This window comes from Triturus cristatus, chromosome 3_1 (assembly GCF_964204655.1).
Source record: "Triturus cristatus chromosome 3_1, aTriCri1.1, whole genome shotgun sequence".
Classification (NCBI taxonomy): Eukaryota; Metazoa; Chordata; class Amphibia; order Caudata; family Salamandridae; genus Triturus; species Triturus cristatus.
This window is the reverse complement of record NC_140583.1, coordinates 398263463-398283713: the sequence shown is the minus strand read 5'-3', so window position 1 is coordinate 398283713 and position 20251 is coordinate 398263463. Positions and strand designations below refer to the sequence as shown.

The window sequence follows — 20251 nt, the reverse complement described above, 5'->3', positions numbered from 1 at the left end:
TGGGCACAGCAGACTTTCCATGAAGTAATAGGAGAAACTCCATGATAAACAGAGGGAGCCCATGGCAACAATCTGCCATTTTGCTATCAATTTGAAGGTGTTTTTGGGAGAGGCGATTCCCCAATAACCCTGAGAGTGTAAGGCTTGGCAGAGAACAATATTATTGAAATAGTTGTTTCAGGCCATGTTTTATGTAAAAAATATGATTTAAAAGGAACCTCTTGGCTTTTTTTTTTTAAAAACGCTCATAGGAGTGGGGCCACCCCCTCGAACCCTTCCCAAGGGAGAGAGTTGGGCGTGTTCACGTCACTCGTTTAATCCTGTTCGAGTCAGGTGTTTACGCCCCACACCTTTCAAAGTACACCAGCCCCCACTGCTCAGTGTACAGGATACTGAAGTGTAATCTCTTAGATATTCTTTGTCTGGTTCAGAGATACTTATGAAGTAAGGCAGTTCATTACTAGCCCACATTTCTTGAGTTTCGACCAGCCTGTACAAAACACACCTCGTTGTTTAGAGCAATCTAATGTATATGTAAATTGATACTTGTATAGCGCACTACTCACCCGCAAGGGTCTCAAGGCGCTAGTACAAATACCGCTGTGGAACCCATCCTGGCTTTCCCTGTGAGGCGTCCACTCCTGGGCACCCCCAAGGTGGAGGCCAGGCATCCTTAGCGTTGTGGGGGCCGTTGTGGAGATTAAGCAAGCTATTGCCCAGAGTTGCAGAGTGGGACTCCATGATTGGAATGGCACCGAGGCAAGAATTATCAGGTCCGTGGAATTTTTTGAGCCCAAGACCCGCCGAGGCAGGGAATTGAACCCTGGTCCCGGGCTAGACCTCTGCATCAGGGTCTGCCACTCTAATCATTGAGCCACACTTCTCCACTATATGGTTCAACGTCCGTCACCATGTGCTGTTCCCTTTGTTGTAAACATCTACATGGGTTTCAAGAAAATACTGGACGCAAGCTACGTGCAGGTATATCTTTCTCTGTACATTTTTCCGTGAAATTGTGCTTCTGAGGGGACTAAGAATGCCTCCTCTATAATGGATGGACCCAAAGTACATTAAAATCAGGTACAGAACTGGTAAGGACAAGCTTCTCTCTAGGAACAAAATACACAACCCATGCCTTGGAGAGAGCAGCTCTAGAGCATGAATGGGGTCCAACCACACCCCTGGGCTCAGGTTCCCTCTCCAAGCCAGGATAGGTCTTCTCCTACCTCTTTAGTCAAAAGTATACATTGTTACGCGCCTCGGAGCTGTGCAGTCTCCATTTGCTGGAAGCTTCTTGCTTCTGTAAACCTCACTAGGGTGGCCGCTCATCTTGCCCTGGTAGCCGCGAGCGCTCTCCTGCTACACATCAGGACCACGGTTCCTCAATTGTCCTTTAGGAAGAAAAGTGCGACTTATCTGTATCACCCTCAAGCGTTCATCAGTCTCAGCTGATGGCCTTTCTAGCGCCAAGCTAGCTTCGGGTGAGTGAACGCCCTCTATAAGGCCTATTAATAACATTACTTAACATCACATAACATAACAAAGCTTTACCTCTGGAGATACTGTCGAGTAATTCACCAAAGGATCTGGACGTTACAGGGCTGTGTAACAATCTGTCCCAGCACAGGCTGTTCTCCTCCAAGTAACATACAACTGCAAAGTCAGACCAAAGCAGCCAAGTCTTAACATACTACTGAAAACACATTACTGCAGGAAACGAACATGGACCAAACACATGAAGTGAACATTTTAGAAACAACAAAAAACCCAAATAAAGTTACACGTCAGTTTATAGTGCAGCCCTTTCAAATAGTTCCCAAAGAGGCTAGACAACAGTACTTATAATAAGAGTATATATTAACGTTACCTGGAAGAAGACTCCTAGCTCCATGCAGCCCAGTGTAGCTCACTAGGCACTGCGGTGCTCATTTGATTTGTCCCTGACTGGACTTGAGTTGTAAACACATTTCCACGTGATTATTGGAATACAACTGCCCAGAGGCTGCCCGTGACTCAGTGGCTGGCAGCGCTGGCTTCACGCTGGAGACAGCGCGTGCGTTGCCAGGGCTCAGGAAGCACATCAGGCCGCACTGAGAGAGCTTTGCGGCCAAAAGTTGCATAATGTCCCTCCCACTTCAGACCCACGACGCCACACACATTTATTTTCTCAAATTCTCGTGGTTCGATCAGATTTCGTGGTTGGCATGCTACCCATTACTGCCAATTACTGCTTAGGCTAGCTTCTGGGTACAACCTCTCTCCATGTCAGGCCAAGAGAGTACAACAAGGGATGGGTGGTAAATAATGACACGTCACTACAGTCAGCACTAGTCATTAATAAAAACATATTATTTTTCCTAAACCAAAGAGGGAGAAGCATTAATCAACTTTGAGTGTACACAGAGGCTCTCATGAATTATCTATTTCCTGAGATTGCACAATCACATGTGGTCTTTTGGACAGGGTCCACTGCATTTGGACTAGATTATCAGCGTGTGAAAATAAAGAGTGGTATAAAATGTTCAAATGAAACTGGTTACGTGGGATATCCTGCACATCCATGTCAATGTGGATCAGACTTGTGTATGTGTGCATGTATATATGTGTGTATATACATATGTATACCTATATATATATTTACAGATAGTTATAATTAGAAACACGTTTCCATAGGAAAAGCATTTTTTGGTTTGCTTATAACTTTGGCACAATTTGAAGAATGTTCAGAAAACTATCCACACAAAATGCGCCTCCGCCTCAGCTCCTCCCTGGAAAGTTTTGGCTGATCTGTAAAGCAGGGGAAAGAAAAAGGGGAGATCTGTAAAATGCATTCTACCCATTTATTTTTCCATAGAAAAATTAAACACAGCTATAGCCAAAACAACAGAAAACTACCTCTTGGTCAAGAAGGCATGATTTTTGTGATTTGGTGTAAGTTCGTTCAGCACTTTTTGTAAAATTAAGGTTCAAAAACTTTGTATATTTCACACCGTGGAGGATACACGGATCCAACAGATCTTGAGATAAAATCTGATTGACTACCACCACATCAACGAAGATGTGACGGCAGAAATGTTAAGACTTGGGGACTCAGTCGCTGTATTACAAAAAAAGTAATAAGAAAACATATAACGTATAGGGGGGCAGGGTATGGACCACCCACCTTAGGGCTGGTGGGTGGTCCGGGAGGTCAAAACCTGTATTTCAATTTTAATCAGCGCTGCGGATCTGGAGAGAATCCGCAGATCAGCAGCTCTGATAAAATAAAGTGGCGGTCTCCCACTTTTGATAAAGAAAGCCCCTTTGGTGAGCCAGGGCTCAGAGGGATGGCAGAAATATAGTTTTTGGGGAGGGGGCATACAACGTCTCTCCTGGCGCCTCCAAGATGCCCGAGACCTCATCCTCTGGGGTTATATTTACAATTAGGGGAGGTGAAATGACGCCCCTCACCCCAAGCCTTCAACAGGCTCTGGGGACCCCATCTCCTGGGGCTGTATTAAGAATTAAGGGAACAGTTTGCCCCAAATCTTTTTTTTTAACATAACAGGAACTGCTCATGTACAGGAATAACAGGAACCACTCATTTATTATTCACTGACCCAGACAAGGAGCACCCTATAATACCCTGCAAGTGTTACCTTTTTATATTTTTGGATGCTGGTGGTGTCCCTAGAAGGGACAAGGGCACCACCAAACATTGTTAAAAGTTGTGGGGGGCTGCAGTAAAGTAGCAGGCCCCCAGCAACCTTGAAAAAAACAGTAAGTCTCCTGGCTCATTGAATGCATGAGCGTAGGAGAGCTTACCATTTTTTTCAAAGACCCCAATCTGGAGCTCTATACTCTGTGTGGTATCCTGCTCTAATTGCCATGTATTTTTTGCTTTGTATTCTGTGCCCTGCTGCTCAGCCAGAGTGTGTGTGATGTCATAGAATGTTTATGTGTGCCTGGAATGCTGCTCTCTGTGGGGCTGCTACCTTACTATTTACAATACCTGTAACCTATGACTCCTAACTGCACTGAAGAATAAACTTTCATCTTGTTTCACCATCAATCAATCAAGTGCTTCTAAAGCGCAAAACTCACCTGTGAGGGTCTCAAAGCGCTGGGGGCGTTTAGGGGGTTGCAGCTCCGGGTCATCCGAAAAGCCAGGTCTTGAGGCTCTTCCTGAAGGTTCTTGCAGTGTAGGGGAGCGTCTGATGTTGACTGGGAGCTCGTTCCAAGCCTTGGCTCAGACATAGGAGAAGGCTCTTCCACCTGCTCTGGTTCTGCGGATGCGCAGGGTCTCTGCTAGGGCGAGGTCGGCAAAGTGGAGGTTTCTTTTGGGTACCTGGAAAAAGACTCTTTGGTTGAGGTATTTGGGTCCGATATTGTGGAGGGTTTTGTAGGCGTGGGTGAGTAGCTCTCTTCCTGACGGGGAGCCAGTGGGGGTCACGCAGGTGTTGGGTCATGCTTTCATGTCGTGGGATGCTGAGGACTAGTCTGGCTGTGGTGTTCTGGATGGTCTGGAGTTTGTGTAGTAGGGATTTGTTGATTCCAGAGTAGAGGGCGTTTTCGTAGTCCAGTCTGCTCGTTATGAGTGCATGGGTGATGATCTTTCTGGCTAAGGGGGGGATCCACTTGAAGGTCTTGCGGAGGATGAGGAAGAAGTTGAAACAGGTGGAGGCGACAGCGTAGATCTGGCGAGTCATGGTGAGGGAAGAGTCTAGAATTATGCTAAGGTTCCGGGCGTGGTTCGCCGGGCTGGGTGGGTTTCTGAGGGCAGAGGGCCACCAGGTGTTGTCCCAAGAGGTGAGGGAGGGTCCAAGGATGAGGACATCAGTCTTCTCTGAGTTGAGTTTTAGGCATCCATGCTGCGACGTCTTTCATTCCTTCCTGGAAGCTGAGTCTGGTGTATTCGGGGTTCTTCGTGAAGGAGAGGATGAGCTGGGTGTGTTGTCTGACGATGACGGTGAGGGGGGCCATGTATATGTTGAAGATCATGGGGCTGACCAATGATTCTTGGGGAACTCCGCAGTTGATCTCTGTGGGTTCGGAGAGGAAGGGAGAATTGGCCAATTGACCCCTGCCTAAAAACCTATCTATCTACTATAGGCATCCTGCACCCCAGGTATGGGTCGTCTGAGCTCCCCACTCTACCGCTCAGAGAACGCCCTCCGGCCAACTCTGCCGAAATACCGGCCCATAGTTCTCGCCCGCACTCTAACAAGACGTGTATGGTGTTCTATTATCTTAACACCCGCTCGTTACCTAAGTACCAATTAGAAATATTTCACTTTCTTGACTCCAAAAAACCTGACATACTCCTCCTCTCAGAGACTTGGCTCACTACTGATTCTCTACCCGACATCCTGGCAGCAACTCCTACAGGATACTATATACTCCAGGCCAATAGAACCCTTGGGAAACCTGGTGGTGGAGTTGCTGCCATTATTCATCATAAATTTAGATTCACTACTTTAACAGTCACGGGCATACCGTCCGTTGAGAGTCTTATTTTAAAATTCGACTCCCCTCATTCCCCTTTTATTTGTGCGCTCTTCTACAGACCCCCCCAACACATGCCCTCCTTTCCCCAGTTGGCTGGCGAACTCATCTCCCAACTAGTCATCAACAACGCTAAAATTATTATTATAGGTGACTTCAACTATTGGCCCTTGGACATTAAGGAAAGTACTAGCTCCCTGGAATTCACTGACCTCCTCTCCGGGCTTAATTGTACCCAGCATGTCCATGCTGCTACTCATGTCAAGGGTCACATCTTGAATCAGGTATGGACTGCCAACCTAACTATCACTTCCCCCTTCATCTCCCCATGTTCCTGGTCAGACCATCATATTATCCATTTCTCCCTGGACTGCTCCCCCCTCGCTAAACCCCCGACTCTGGGCAAGCCCTGGGCCAGAATTTGGAATCGGGCCAATAAGGACGAGTTTCGCTCCCTACTAATGACCTCCATCCCTATCGAGACGGCCTGCCTTAACAATCAGGCTACCGCCATCAAGTGCTGGCTTGATTCAGCCAGCAATGCTGTTGCTCCCTTTAAAAAAGCCACGTACATTAGCCTTTTAAATGACTATAAAAAATCCATTATTCAGGCCAAATCCACGTATTTCTCTTTGAAAATCACCAACTCAGCAACTAAAACTAAAGACATATTTGCTATTGTGGACGAACTATCTCTGCCTGACAGAGTAACTGTCAAACCACTCCCTTCCCAACTGTTATGTGATGCTCTAAATGACTATTTCTTGCAGAAAACCGTCACTATCAAAAACAGCATCCCCCCGCCCGCTCCCCCTACAAATTCCGTGATCTCGTTCAAGAATTCACAGGTGCTAGATCAGATACCTCTGATCTCGAAAGAGGAATTTCTTGCACTCGTAAAGAAGGTTGGATCCGGCTCCCCTACAGACCCTTGTCCCCCCCACTTCCTTCACGAAGCATTCTCCACATGTCCCGATCCCCCTTTAGCACTTCTCAATAAATCTCTGAAGCTAGGCTTAGTTCCCGACTCTTTTAAAGTTGCCGAGGTTGTCCCCATCCTTAAAAAACCCAACGCCGACCCTTCTAATCTCACTAACAATCGTCCGATTTCCCTACTTCCTTACCTCAGTAAGATTCTTGAAGCTCACGTCACCAAATGTCTCAGTTCCTTTATTGAACTCTCGCTATATCTTGATCCCCAGCAGGCTGGCTACAGACAAGCTCATTCCACAGAGCTGGTCATACTTGCAGTCATGAAGGAACTCAGAAAGGGGGCCGATAATAACATCCCTCAGGCCCTTATCCTCCTGGATCTTTCTGCCGTGTTCGACACGGTCGATCATAATCTTTTGATCGACCGTGTCGGGAACGCTGGCATCCAGGGTACTGCCCTGAAATGGATCTCCTCCTTTCTCGAAAACCGGTCTCAGGCTGTCCGCCTAGCCACTTTTTCAGCTAGGAGGGCAAGCCTGACCTGCGGAGTCCCCCAGGGATCCTCTCTTTCCCCTCTTCTCTTTAATCTGTACATGCTCCCCCTGATCCACTCCCTACGTAACTGTGAGGTGGCTACCTTTAACTATGCCGATGATCTTCAACTAGTGTTTAAAATTGATTCCTCTACCACGTCTGTCTCTAGGTTTCAGGCTACCCTATCCCTCCTTAGTAACTTGATGAACGCCAGTCAATTGAAACTCAACCCTGACAAAACTGAGCTTGTTCTGACTGGCGGTACCTCCAACCCCTGGAATGACAATTACTGGCCACCTACCCTAGGCAACCCCCCCAACCTGCTGACTCCGTGAAAAGCCGTGGAATCATTATAAGTAAAGACCTATCCATGAAAGCTCAAATCAGCGCTGTGGTATCATCTTGTTTTTTTCACCTTCGCAGAATCCGAAAGATCTCTAGATTTCTGACCACCGAGGCCCTCACCTTGGTTCTCATGGCCCTAGTTATCTCCTGCATCGACTATGCAAACTCACTGTATGTTGGCATTCCGGCCTACCAGCTTCACCGTCTACAACTGGTTCAGAACCAAGCAGCCAGACTCATCTTCCAACAACCGAGACATCAACATGTCCACCCCTTGATGAAGAGCCTTCACTGGCTTCCAGTAGCAAAACGCTGTATATTCAAACTGGGCTGCACTATCTTCAAAGCCCTAGTCGGCCTAGGCCCAGCCTTCATTTCATCCCTGATACTTCGCTACATTCCGACACGCGCTCTCCGTTCCTCTAACTCAAACTTCCTCATCCCCCCCCCTTTAAACGGAAAAAACATGGCCGCCTTAGCTTCTCTCTCCTGGCCCCCCAACTCTGGAACTCCCCCCCCATTGAGCTCAGGCTTGCAACCTCTCTTTCCCGATTTAGAACCCTTCTTAAAACCCTTCTATTTACACAGGCATATGCATAAGCCATACATTACACTTCTGCCGCATCTCTCCCATTAGCGCCATGAAACCGTTTGGTGTACAAGCGCTTTATAAAAACTTTTAACATAACATAACATAACAGGGAGGGAGTCTGATCCTTTGGGTTCTGCCAGCGAGAAAAGAGCGGATCCAGTTGAGGGGGGGTTCCCCGTATGCCAGCATCGTGGTGATGGTGACGGTGTTGAAGGCTGTGGAGAGGTCTAGCAGAATGAGGGCCGCGGTGTTGCCCTGGTCGAGTAGCATGCGGATGTCTTCCGCATATATCTACATCAAGCGGTGAAGAATAGACGTGGACCCCCTCCCACTGTGATGGCGCCCAGCGGAATAGGTCTGAGCTTGCAGCTGCTAAGAGGCCCCGATAACAGATAGAGGGTGACTGGAGCCCCACTGAGTGGATCCGATATGGAACCAGCAGAGATGTGAGACCGTAATGCCCAAGTGCTTCACTGTGAGCACCCATACTAATCTGCAGCGAGGGAGCGCGCCCGCTGCCTGAGACTGTCTATTGGCCTGGAGGGCACCAGTTTGAGGGGCAGTGACTCGCTCCCTTTCCCCCTCTCGCTCCCTTGCCCTACTACCTGGCATTCTCGTGGCGGCCGGGGATAGAGGTTCTACCTTGCACCTTACCGTGCATCAGTGGAATCGGAGAGCCAGAGAGGCCAAACCGCAGTGTCTTGGGTCCACTGAGCAGCGATAATGGAAAATACCAAAGCGACGGGGACAAAGGGCCCCAAAACTGTCCAAACTAATAAACTAGACCGCTACGCCTTTCCTAAGGAAACCCTACAAGAATTACACCCCAGGGACAAATCCGTAGGCGAGTCTTGGGGGGGAGAGCCAGGAGCTGGCCTTGAAAGACGTCATGACGGCGATAACTGGGGTCAAGATCTCGCTGGAGGATGAGATAGACTCAATCTCGAACGAAGTGAACCTCATTCGAGCGGATCTCACTAAAATCAATGAAAAAGTTAAACAAGTTGAGATCACTACGGCGAGCTTAGTGGATGACATCACGCAAATCTAAGGGAAAATTCACGACCTACAAACTTTCCGCATGTTTACTGAACACAAACTGGACGATTATGAAGGGCGCCTTCGGAGGAACAACAAACGCATACTGGGGGTGCCGGAAAGGGCAGAGGGACAGACACCAAACCTCTTTGTGGAGGATCTTATCCTGAAACATCTGCAGCCTAAAGGCCTCAGCAAATTCTTTGTCATAGAAAGGGTGCACAGGGTCCCGGGGGGTTGTCCGAAACCAGGGGCTACAACAACACCAAAATAACCTTTTTCCAGACTTTACGCTCATGGTACAGAAGCAGAGGAGAAGCAGAGGAGAACCTTTCTGATTATTAAAAAGAAACTCAGGGAGAGAGGGTTTAAATATGTGATGCTGTTCCGGCACGACGTCGTGTGGAGGCTGAGGGACGGGCTTGGTTCTTCGAACAACCGGAAGCGGCTTCCAAATGGCTTGAGAGTCGAGCAGAACAAGACTATACCCACTGTGACCATGGCGAGCAGTCGGACACCCAGCCAAATGACCTGAGAAGTAGATGGGTCCTCTTTTGACCGAATTGAGTCCTCAACTGTGCTAGGACAGGTACCTGGGACCTATAATGGCCTAGAGCTGATGAGGGTCCTCGCCCAGTAACCCAAAATCAGGCCAGTGAGTCTTGACTCTTCTCGGGAAGTACATTGCAGTGATTGGGGGGGGAGGAGGGCAGAGGGACGAAGTGTTACGCCCCATCTATTTCTTCTTTTAGTTCACTACCTGGGCGACAGGCACTCTGCAAGTTTTATATGGGCTGTTCCACATCCAGAGTGCCAGGAAGCAGGGAGGGGGGTTGTTGGGTTGGGGGTTTGCATTTGTTCAAGGTTTTGCTTTTAACATCAACAAGACATATTGGCATTACCACAGAGGATGTAATGACTTATTCTAGATTCAATGAGTGTGCAGTGGGATAAAAGTGCTAAAATATTGAGCTGGAATGTCAACGGGCTTGGGGACAGAGTCAAACGCAGTATTGTCCTGCAGTATATTAAATGGCAAGCCCCTAACATTGTCATGCTTCAGTAAACGCATCTGGTGGGAAACTCCTGTAAGAAGCTGCACAGATGGGGATACAAAATGGTGGCACACAGGTTTCACGACTAGCTCACGAGGCGTTGGCATTATGATGAGAAACTCATTTCCCCTTGCCATGAGTTCCACATGGACCGACGATTGGGGCAGATATATAGGAGCCACATGGCTGTGGGAAGGTCGCACCATCACACTCATGTCAGTATACGTACCACCTGGCCTGCAGAACACCACATTTAAAGAACTGGGTACTATCCTACTCTCACTACCAGAAGGTCTTCTAGTGATTGGAGGCGACTTTAATTCAGTGACCTCGGGGACATTGGCTCGTCACCCTCCACGTGATATAGGCCCTTCTTCTTGATGGCTGCCTGACTTCCTTGAGGCTCTGGGCCTAGCTGATGGGTGGAGAACATATAACCCAGAAAAAATCCAACACACATTCCACTCCGGAGCCCACCACAACCTCTCCCGCATAGACTACATCCTAGACCCCGCTTCACAAGTCGCTCACATTCACAAAATCAGACACTTAGCCAGGTGCATATCTGATCATTCCCCGGTGTGTGCACATGGTCCTTAGCCAAGCCAGGGTAGGGAAAATTGCCCCCATTATTCCCTGGTATCTCAGGGATCCTGTAATCCGTAAAGACCTCATCAAAGCCATAGATAATTACTTCCAAGAAAACGAGGGGACAGTGGAATTCTCCCAAACCCTGTGGGAAGCCTTTAAGTCAGTAATACGGGGACAAGGACTGTCCCTAATAGCTGGGATGAAGAAAGATAGACAGAAAGAGCTCTCGAACGCCGAGGCAGAAATCTACCGGCTAGAAGGGGAATTGAAAACCGAGATTACACCAGAGAAGCTACACTTGCTACGCCTCAAACAAGATGATTACAGCACTGGCAACGGATAGGGCCAAAAGTCTGGGGAGGGAAAAACTGGGCAGACTATACGATTTGGGAGACAAGGCAGGGAAACTAATCGCTTGGCTCAACAAAAAGGAGTGGGCTAGTATACTGGTTCCAGAACTCAGGGGTATGGGTAGTATTTCCATAACTGACCCACAAGATATCGCAAACCGGTTTGCCAGCCACTTCAGTGCTGTATACACTACCGCTGCACCCTACACTGAGGATGACTCTCACAAGTTATTACACGATATAGCGCTCCCCTCACTGTCTGAAGAAGACCGTAATGTTTTAGAAAGCGATTTGACTACGGACGAAATAGCACAGGCCATTAGATCGCTACACTCAGGGAAGGCCCTTGGTCCCAATGGTATACCCATTGAATTGTACAAACACAGGCCTAACAAATTAGCCCCATACTTGAAAGCCATGTTCGATGAAAGCAAGGAGCTGGGCAAATTACCAATAGAACAAAGGGTGGCTACATTGGTCACCATCCATAAGGAGAGTAAACCCAAGACTGATTGTGCCTCATACAGACCAATCTCGCTGCTAAACGCAGAGCCCAAAATTCTAGCCAAGCTCCTTGCCACTCGCTTAGTTGAAATAATTGGGGGACTTGTACACTCTGATCAGTCGAGCTTTATGCAACACCGAAACACAGCGCTAAACTTGTGCAGAGTACACAGGGTTTTGGGAAGAGCAGCTACGATCCAAGAACCAGCTATAATTGTGTCATTGGACGCGACAATGCCATTTGATACTGTTGAATGGCCATATCTCTTGGCAGTGCTTGCAAAATTGGGGTTTGGTCCGAGCTTCATTCAGTGGGTGCGCCTCTTGTATTACGAGCCCTTGGCGCAAGTCGTGGTTAACAATAAAAAATCAGATACGTTTACACTGAGTCGTTGGACCCGTCAGGGGTGTCTTTCCCCTCTTCTATTTGCCCTAGCCTTGGAACCATTGGCGGCATGGATTAGGAAGGACCCAGTAATTCGAGGTCTGCGTTGGTCCCCTGACTGAGGACCGAATTTCACTATATGCAGATGATATACTATTGTACCTGGCCTCCCCTAGAAAGTCCCTGGTGGTGGTCTTAGATATCCTAGCAATCTTTGGCAGATACTCTGGGTTCTCCATCAACTGGAATAAATCCCTCCTATATATCCTCAAGGGCGACCCTCCCTCTCCACCACGAGATTGCCCAATTCAAATTAGCTCTGTGGGCTTCAAATATCTGGGAATCTTCATCTCCCTGGACCAAACACTCCATTACAATCACAACCATCTCCTCCCGCTACAGAGGCTTAAACGTGATATAGCCAGTTGTGAAACACTTCCTCTCTCCCTACTGGGCAAAGCGGCTCTTTTTAAAATGATGTCGCTACACCGTCTTTTGCATGCCCTGCAGAACTCATTAGACCCTGTCCCGCTGACGTATTTTAAAGAAATTGAGAGCCTCCAGGGGGATTTATTGTGGGACGGTAGGCCTCGCATTAAATTGAACAAGCTCACACTGATTTGGTATGATGGGGGCATTGGCCTCCCGGATATAAAAAAATACTACTGGACAGCACATCTTGCGGCCATCAATCACGGTACCTATGGTCGCCCTGATGATCCTGGGTATAGTATGGAAAGGAGGCTTCTCCCGGGAGGGAATTATAATAGAGCACTCTATTCAAAACCTAACCGGTACACACTGATGGGCCCAACTAAACACTCCGTCCAACTTTGGCATACCCCCACAAACGCCTTAGGATGGGGGCTGAAGCTTACAGTGTCAAACCCCTTATGGGACTCCGAAAAGCTGGGTAATCTATGGAAGTCGAAGGGATTTGATAGGTGGTAACTCATTGGGATCTCGCAGATTAAAGATATGTGAGAGAAGGGCGCAGTGAAGAAATTTGCCTCTCTACGGCAACAACACAAGTTCAGAGCGCTTTCGATACATACAGGTCTGCCATGCACTGCAATCACTTCTCCCCAAGGGCTCCTCCCCCCTGAATTCTCCCTGTGTGCTGGATGGTCACCTGCCTGAGAAAACCTTATCATTAACTTATAAGAAAATGGTCAATAATATGGCAGATCCCCTCCAGCCACTAAGGTAATAATGGATACCGGATGGCATCGAACTGGACGATGAAGAATGGCAAGAGGCGGTATCCTCCCCAAGAGTGGTGGCGATCTCTGCCAGAATCAGGCTAGTGCAGCTCAAAATACCTCACAGGGTGTATTTTACGGGGCCTCGTCTAGTACACATGGGTAGAGCTGAGGGAGGTGAGTGTAGGCGAAGGTGCGGCCAAGAAGGAACATTCATGCACATCATATAGGAATGCGAACACATACACTCCTATTGGCGGAGAATACACAACATAATAAGCGAAGTACTCACAATAGTTCTCCGCCCAGAAGCACGTAGATCCCTCCTGAATGTATGGGAGCCTACTAATCTGAATAGTTACCAAACACAGTGAGCTACACTGGGATTAATGTTGGCAATGTAGTGAATATATGAATGGAAATGTTCATTAGAAAAGGAAACTATTCTCCCTAGGTCTTTCAATCACTATACCTCCATGTGTTTCTGCCATTAAAATATAAGAGAGGATGAGTTAGGGCCTGAAATGATGACTTTAGAACTTAGTGAACATGTTTGAGTCTCTGCATCAGCATAATGTCCCTTGTTTGCTATAAAGCAACAAATGAAAAATGATGATAGCTGTAGAGTGGCCTAATTCTCCAGTCCATCGGTCCTACTATCTTCAGGTCACCAACGAAGCCCAGTTTATTTTTTATTTTCCACTGGATCTTCTAATTTTTACAAAAGGTACTCTGTGCTGGTAAGAGCACTGAAATCAACTAGTAATAATGCAACAGGATTGGCGCTATGTTTAGCAACAAGCTTGTGCTACATGAATACCTGTTGTGTAAAGTATTGCAGGACTGTGTGAGGGAGGTGTAGCAGGGTCATTATTATGATCTTAATTATGGTGTGGATGTGTCCAAGCTACACAGTGCAGATCGACACTTGCTTATTCTTACTTTCTATTACATTACAGGAACATAACTGGTTTCTTCCACTTCAGATAAAGTGCCTCACAAAGTGTCACACATTAAGGCTTGAAGTGTCACACATACACATGTTAAAATCATGAAAATGTCACACATAAACCAACTGAAAACTTGGCAGCCATGTTTGTTACTGAGAATGCAGTCCCTCAGTCTGTCTACAGTTAGTGCCCATTCCATTTCTGGTGCTTTGCAGCAGTTTTAAGATCTTCTTAGAGTTTCCTTTTGCTTAAATGGGTGCAATTTCTAATATTTATATGTTTCCTCCATCTTCATTGCTTGATTTTGCTTGCAAGAAAGTGTCACTCATAGTCGTTAAAATGTCACTCATAATTACTCTGAAATTATACAAATGTCACACACAGCAATCTGAAACCTTGACAGCAATGGGGAGGGGGCAACGCAGCCCACCTGCCCAGGATGAATTCTGCCCCTGGGGGCCCCAATCCGCAGAGACTGGCCGAAATTGAATGGGGGAGGGGTACAGCGCAGCCCCCCTCCTCTAGCCAATTTCGGTCCTGGGTCCCAGCAAAAATTGAATGGGGGAGGGGGCTGCACGGCCCACCTCCCTGAACCAATTTTGGCCCCAGGTACCCCATCCCCTGGCCACATCTGCTTGGGTGCCCTGGAGCCCCCCCAGGGCACCCAGTGTACAATGATAGGGGCAGCCTCAAGACTCCGGCGGTCCCAGTTAGCTCCCCGCCTGCTGCAGGAGCCGGCATTGTTCTCGCATGCAGTGAGCTGCCGACATGCAAGAGCAATTCTTTCATCTCTTCCCTGCCCGCATATCTGCAGACAGAGAAAGAGCTGAAAACTCTGCTTCCAGCAGTGGGAGTGGTTTCACAGCACCCGCTATCAGGAAGCGGAGTGTTTGATTTTGCTTGGTGGCAGCTGCCACAGCTCATGGCAAGCAAAAGCAAAGAACTATCTTCTGAGGGTGGGCACCTCAGGAGCTAGAAGGATCCGGCCCTGGGGGGTGGTGGTCCCCAGGGCCATTATTGGCTTCAGGAGGGGGCCGGGGGGTCCCCTCCTTTGTTAAGCACAGGCCAGCCCAGGGGAGGTGGTGGTCCCTGGGACCGAATATGGCCCCTTCTTTGTCTTAAAAAAGTAATTGGCCCCAGGGAGTTGGTCCTCCCCGGGGCCTGGAAGGCAACGCGGACCCCCTCTTTAATGTTTATTTCAGTCCCAGAAGGGTGGTGGTCCCATGGGGAGGTCTGTGGAGCCCACCCCCCCCCCGATATTATTTTTTGTATCTAGCCCTTGGATGTGATGGTCCCGGGTGGGGTCCACGTGGCCCCCTACATTAATATTCCTATTAGCACCGGGGTATTATTAGACCCCTGGAGGGGGGCCCTGTGCACCCCCTCCATTTTTTTATAAAACGTACCATGCCACCGAGGATCTGGCCCACCCAGGGCCAACATTAATAACGATCCCAGGAAGCTTTGCTGGGACTGGTGGAAGAACTGGGAGGACCCTACGCTGAGTGACTCTTCATATGCGTGGCCTGCCTAGTACCCAAGTGAGACATAGCGTGTCTGTGGAAGCAGGTTGCGCTGCCCTCATTATCAACCTGGCGCTCTAGATTTTACTGGTGTGCACTGCAAGAAAAACTCCTATATGAGGCTCATGGTTAGCCTCAAAAACATGAGAAAGTGTGGGGGAAATGTTGGGCTTATCATGGTCTATCTTTGTATATGGGTTGGCCCTTGCATGTGCCGGTATCAATGTTACTGCAGATCTAAATAGTTATCATTTCACATTCTCCTCCTATACAATATTTGTAATGTATGTATGACGCTGCGGCAAGCACGGAGACCACACTTGTTCATTTTTTTTCTTCAATTCATGGCGATATTCAAGAATTTTGATGTGAATGTAAAAAAAAATCAAGACTAGGGAGCTAGGGTATTCTGCCTTCTTTCCTTTTTGTTTTGCGTTTCTGGATGAAGTGTTGGCAGCCAATCACAGCTCTGCAGATCTCTCCACAAGCTCTTTATTATTTGCGAAGGCTTCCGGACCCTAGATATCCAAATTAGAATTTCCTTTAATGTCTCCCAAACTACTGAATGGATTTACACCAAATAACTGAAAGCCTAATCTGCGGACCAACAGCTACCTTTCGGCCAAATTTGGTGTAATTCCATCCCTCGGTTTGAGCTGCAGACATGTCTAAAGACTCTATGGGAATGAACATGGGAAACCCCTGCTTTTTCTCACCCCTTCTTGATGGATCACCCACATTTTTCCATGCATAACTATAATTACCTGCGCACTTTTTGGGGCAGTTTCGTGAAGATTCGTCAAACGGCACCAAAGTTATAGGCTAGTCAAAAAATGCTTTTCCTATGGAAACGAGGTCCTAACTTTAACTACGTACTGGCGATCAATATAATGTGTATATGTGTGTGTAGTTATGTATATACTTATATATGTGTGTATGTATGTTTGTAAGCGTGTATATATGTATATATTTATTTTATAAAAAACATATATATATATGTAGAAAAACAAACAAAAATATCATTAAAAAATTAATCCCCCATTCCTTCCTTCTACTTATTATGGACTCCCAAATTTGGTTTCAAGACTCTAACCTCTTTCCATCCAGTGTGTCCCCCTACCCACCCCATCAATAACATGTCATGTCTTCCTAATATTAATCAACTTCAAGTATTCTTTCCCTATTCAAAATGCTAGAGTAAATGCATGAGATCAGAAGAGCAGAAACATAACAACTTTAATAGGAAAAGGAAGCACAGATTATTAACCTATTTTCTATTTTCTTCTAACCTTGGGTTCTGGAGTAGTGTGCTGCTCACTACAAAGTGACTCAGTGCCTCATCAGAGGTGGTAATGATTATATCAATACAATTACACTTACAATGTACAGAAGGCCTCATGACCCTTAGTTAAGGTTACACAGTATTGTGAAGTAAAGAACACTGAACAACGATGTGGAAGTTGGTACGTGGGTTCATTGTTGGGACACAGGTAAGAGCGGACTTAACACTTGGCCGGTATAACAGACTATGCCATTCTTAGTCCCCCAACCGTTTTCCCACCTGTACATTCCAAGCCAAGATTGAACACAAGACCTCGAGGTGGTGCAGGGGTGCGAGCCCTACATAACACACCCCCTTTCGTTCAACAGGAAAACAGAGAACCAAAACAAGGGAGTTAGGCAAGACAAGTAAGAGACAAGCCAGGAGAAACCAAGAAAAGAAAAGAAGTGAGGAAAGATAAACATGAGTTTGAAGGAGGCAGAAAGAAAAGAAAAGAAAGTTAAGAGACGTAGTCCCTTAAATACACAAACGGTCTACAAACTCTACCAACCCGAGAGGTTGCACCACCCTCAAAGTTCCCACCAATGGTGCTCTTTTCATCTTAAGACGTGAGAAACACAGGTTCTCCTGACTCAGCAGGAGCCTGCCTTCTTTGTTCACAGTGACCAAACTCCACATCATCCATGAACAGGTAGCCATCATACTCCCTCTCCTCCTTTCTCAAACAAACCACTCATCTTTGATATAAGGCAACTCTGCGTCAATTCCAGCACTCGCCATTCTCCAGAATGACATAATACTCAAAAGCACACAACACTCTGTAAGGTCCTTTAAACTTGGACAACCCCATAACAGTACGCCTGGACTCGATTTTGACCCAGTCGCCTTCCACCAATCTTCCCTTAGAAATGACCTCATTCAACAACTCAGGGCTCTGAGAGCCATCTCTCGATACCAGCTCCTTCAACCAAGAAGGTACCATCTTGCTTCCCGGACGTCTGCCACTCATGATCTGAAAGGGAGACTTGGAAGTAGCTTCCTGAGTAGTTGTGCGATAGGCCCAAACAAGATCTTGCACAGCTTTCTTAACATCCAAACCAGCAGACACCACCATCTGTATCACTCCTTTCACCATTCTGTTGGGCCTCTCAACTATGTCATTATCTTGGGGTTGTATAAAGCAGTGTGATGATGAGAGATATCATGTTTTCTGAGAAAAGCTTCCATGTCCTGGGAAACTAATGGGGGACCATTGTCAGTGATGAGAAAGGAAGGGGTAATTTCTTCCGAGAAGATTTTGTTAAGACTCACAATGGTGCATATAGTGGTGATTTCCCTCAAAATCAAAACAGAAAGCCACCTGGAAAGCACATCCACCACAACCAAAGCAAACATGTAGTCTTCGTCCAACTCTGACATTGGACCAATGAAATCAATGCAAACACTGTGCCAGGCTTTGCCAGGATTGGAGATGTGACCCATGGCCGCTTGTTCACCAAACCTGAGTCTCTTTTCACCCTCCCTGCAGATCTTTACAACTAACAAAACACTCCATAAACTGACAATACATGCCTGGCCACCAAAACTGAGTCTTGACCCGACGTTGAGTCAAACCCTGGGCAAGGTGATCCTCATGAGCCATTTTAATAATTTTACTTCTCAAGCGAAACGAGGGAACAAACCTGTCCCCTTGATAAAGCAAGGACTCGTATAAAAGAGACTTGCTCAAATGCAATCTTCTAAAAATAACTCGTAATACCGTAATAATTGTGTTTGGAAATACTAACGTGCATTAGAGTTTATACATTTAAGTTTACTAGAAACTTGCATATGTGTCGTACTAACAAGTAACCCGAGTGTGACTTAAAATGGCTGCTAACGCAGAATTCTGTACTGCGCATGCGTCAACTACATCTACATAGTAATGACAAGTCTTTGCTTGGAAAGAAATCTTTGCAGCTGCGCAATCGCTTGTAAGAAGGCTGCTTGGAACTCACATGTAAAAGCGCATGCTTGTGCTGAAAATAAACCATGCAATTTTATTAAAATGCTGATGCGAACGATTTTTATAAGTAAATGGGATTAGAGTAGAGATAGGTGGTATACAGTGAAATCATTTTATTTTGATTTCTAACATGTTTCTTTGACTCTTTCTATTTAGTTCGTACTTGGACCTCAGAGCAAAACTAAAGTCTATATGTCATGTGATACCCAACGCATGCGCACTCTTAACCCGCCAGGAACCATGATGATGTTCTTGAAGCTTAGCCAAGGCCACGATCGCAACATGTCCTGGGAAAGCAGAAGACATCGTGGAGGATGAATGAGAAAATTATTAAATGTATACTATTATTGATAAATATGTGAAATGCGGGTGGGAAATAAAGCTTGGGAAAATAAATGTAAGGGGCGGGAACGCTGAACAACAGACTAAAGAAAGTTATTAAAACTTAGCATGGTGTGATGATCATCCCCCCTTTCCTGTCCAATCAGAATTAGTAGTTTCATAAATTTGAAACATTTAGGGGTGGTACATGCCATTAGAAAAGTATAATTGAGGTCGTTTAGTTAGTTAGTCAGCTGATGCTGCACTGCTCATACTGCCGAGATGCTGAGAGACCGGGATGCTGTCCAAGAACTGAGCAAATATTGAAGAAGACTCAAATTGCAGACTTAGAGCCTAAACCCTAATTGATTAGAAGAACATCACGGAAGAATCGAGGAGGCACATAATAGAAGAAGATTGCGGAAGACTCGAGGAGGAAGATAGTGTCAAAGAGGGGTGGGACGCAGGCGTCGTATCTAGAAGAGGTCATCTATCCTGTCCCTGAATCCTGTCCTGAACTTTTGTCACCTGATCTGTCCCAGGAGACCCTTTCCAGCTCCTTGGCCAAGGGGTTGGTTTCCTAGGTAACTATAATTCTGTGTAGTACGTCATTGTATTGCTCTCTCTGTTAACATTGTTTAACGATTTTTCTGACTTAAATTTTATTCCCTTCCTTGGAGAAACGTTGTACGAATTGTATTTGGGTTCTTGGCTCACATGAATTTAACTAGATAAACATTTAAAACTCTCCCTACAAAAGTTAACTAAAAGGTCCATTGACCAGAGGAAAGTACATTTGGTCAGAAATGTTTGGTAAGAAATGATAAGGTAAATTCATCTTACAGGTATTAGTACAACAAATTGACCCTAGCAATACTTTACTAGCTCATGTGTAGGCGTGTTTAATGGGCCCAGGTGAGTATGTGGTTTGTGAGTATCTCTAGCTGGTAACCCGCTGAATCAGTTTTTCTGGTAGCAGAGCTATGGTTTTTATTAACTAGTTAGGTGAAAACATCGACATTTGAGGTACTGGTTATGTATTAACTAACCCATTTGTATTTGTTCTATGATGTCTGGAAATTCCCGGGAATATTGAAGTGGGTGGTGAATGGAAACCACACTCCAGTGAGGTTACTCGTTTGTAAAGATAGCGCTGA

At 46.5% G+C, this 20251-nt stretch overlaps 1 protein-coding gene across 2 annotated transcripts in view; it reads right to left on the bottom strand.

Annotated features, from left to right (window-relative positions):
• The window catches only part of TMOD2 (tropomodulin 2), a 338026-nt gene that overhangs the window by 271293 nt on the left and 46482 nt on the right, over positions 1 to 20251 (bottom strand). The window contains exon 1 of one of the 2 annotated variants that reach the window (XM_085644185.1): positions 1868 to 1955. The exons of the other annotated variant lie outside the window; for it this stretch is intronic. The gene's annotated coding sequence lies outside the window, so the exon portion shown is untranslated. Of the gene's footprint in view, positions 1 to 1867; positions 1956 to 20251 lie in introns of those variants that run through there. 2 annotated transcript variants of the gene reach the window in all.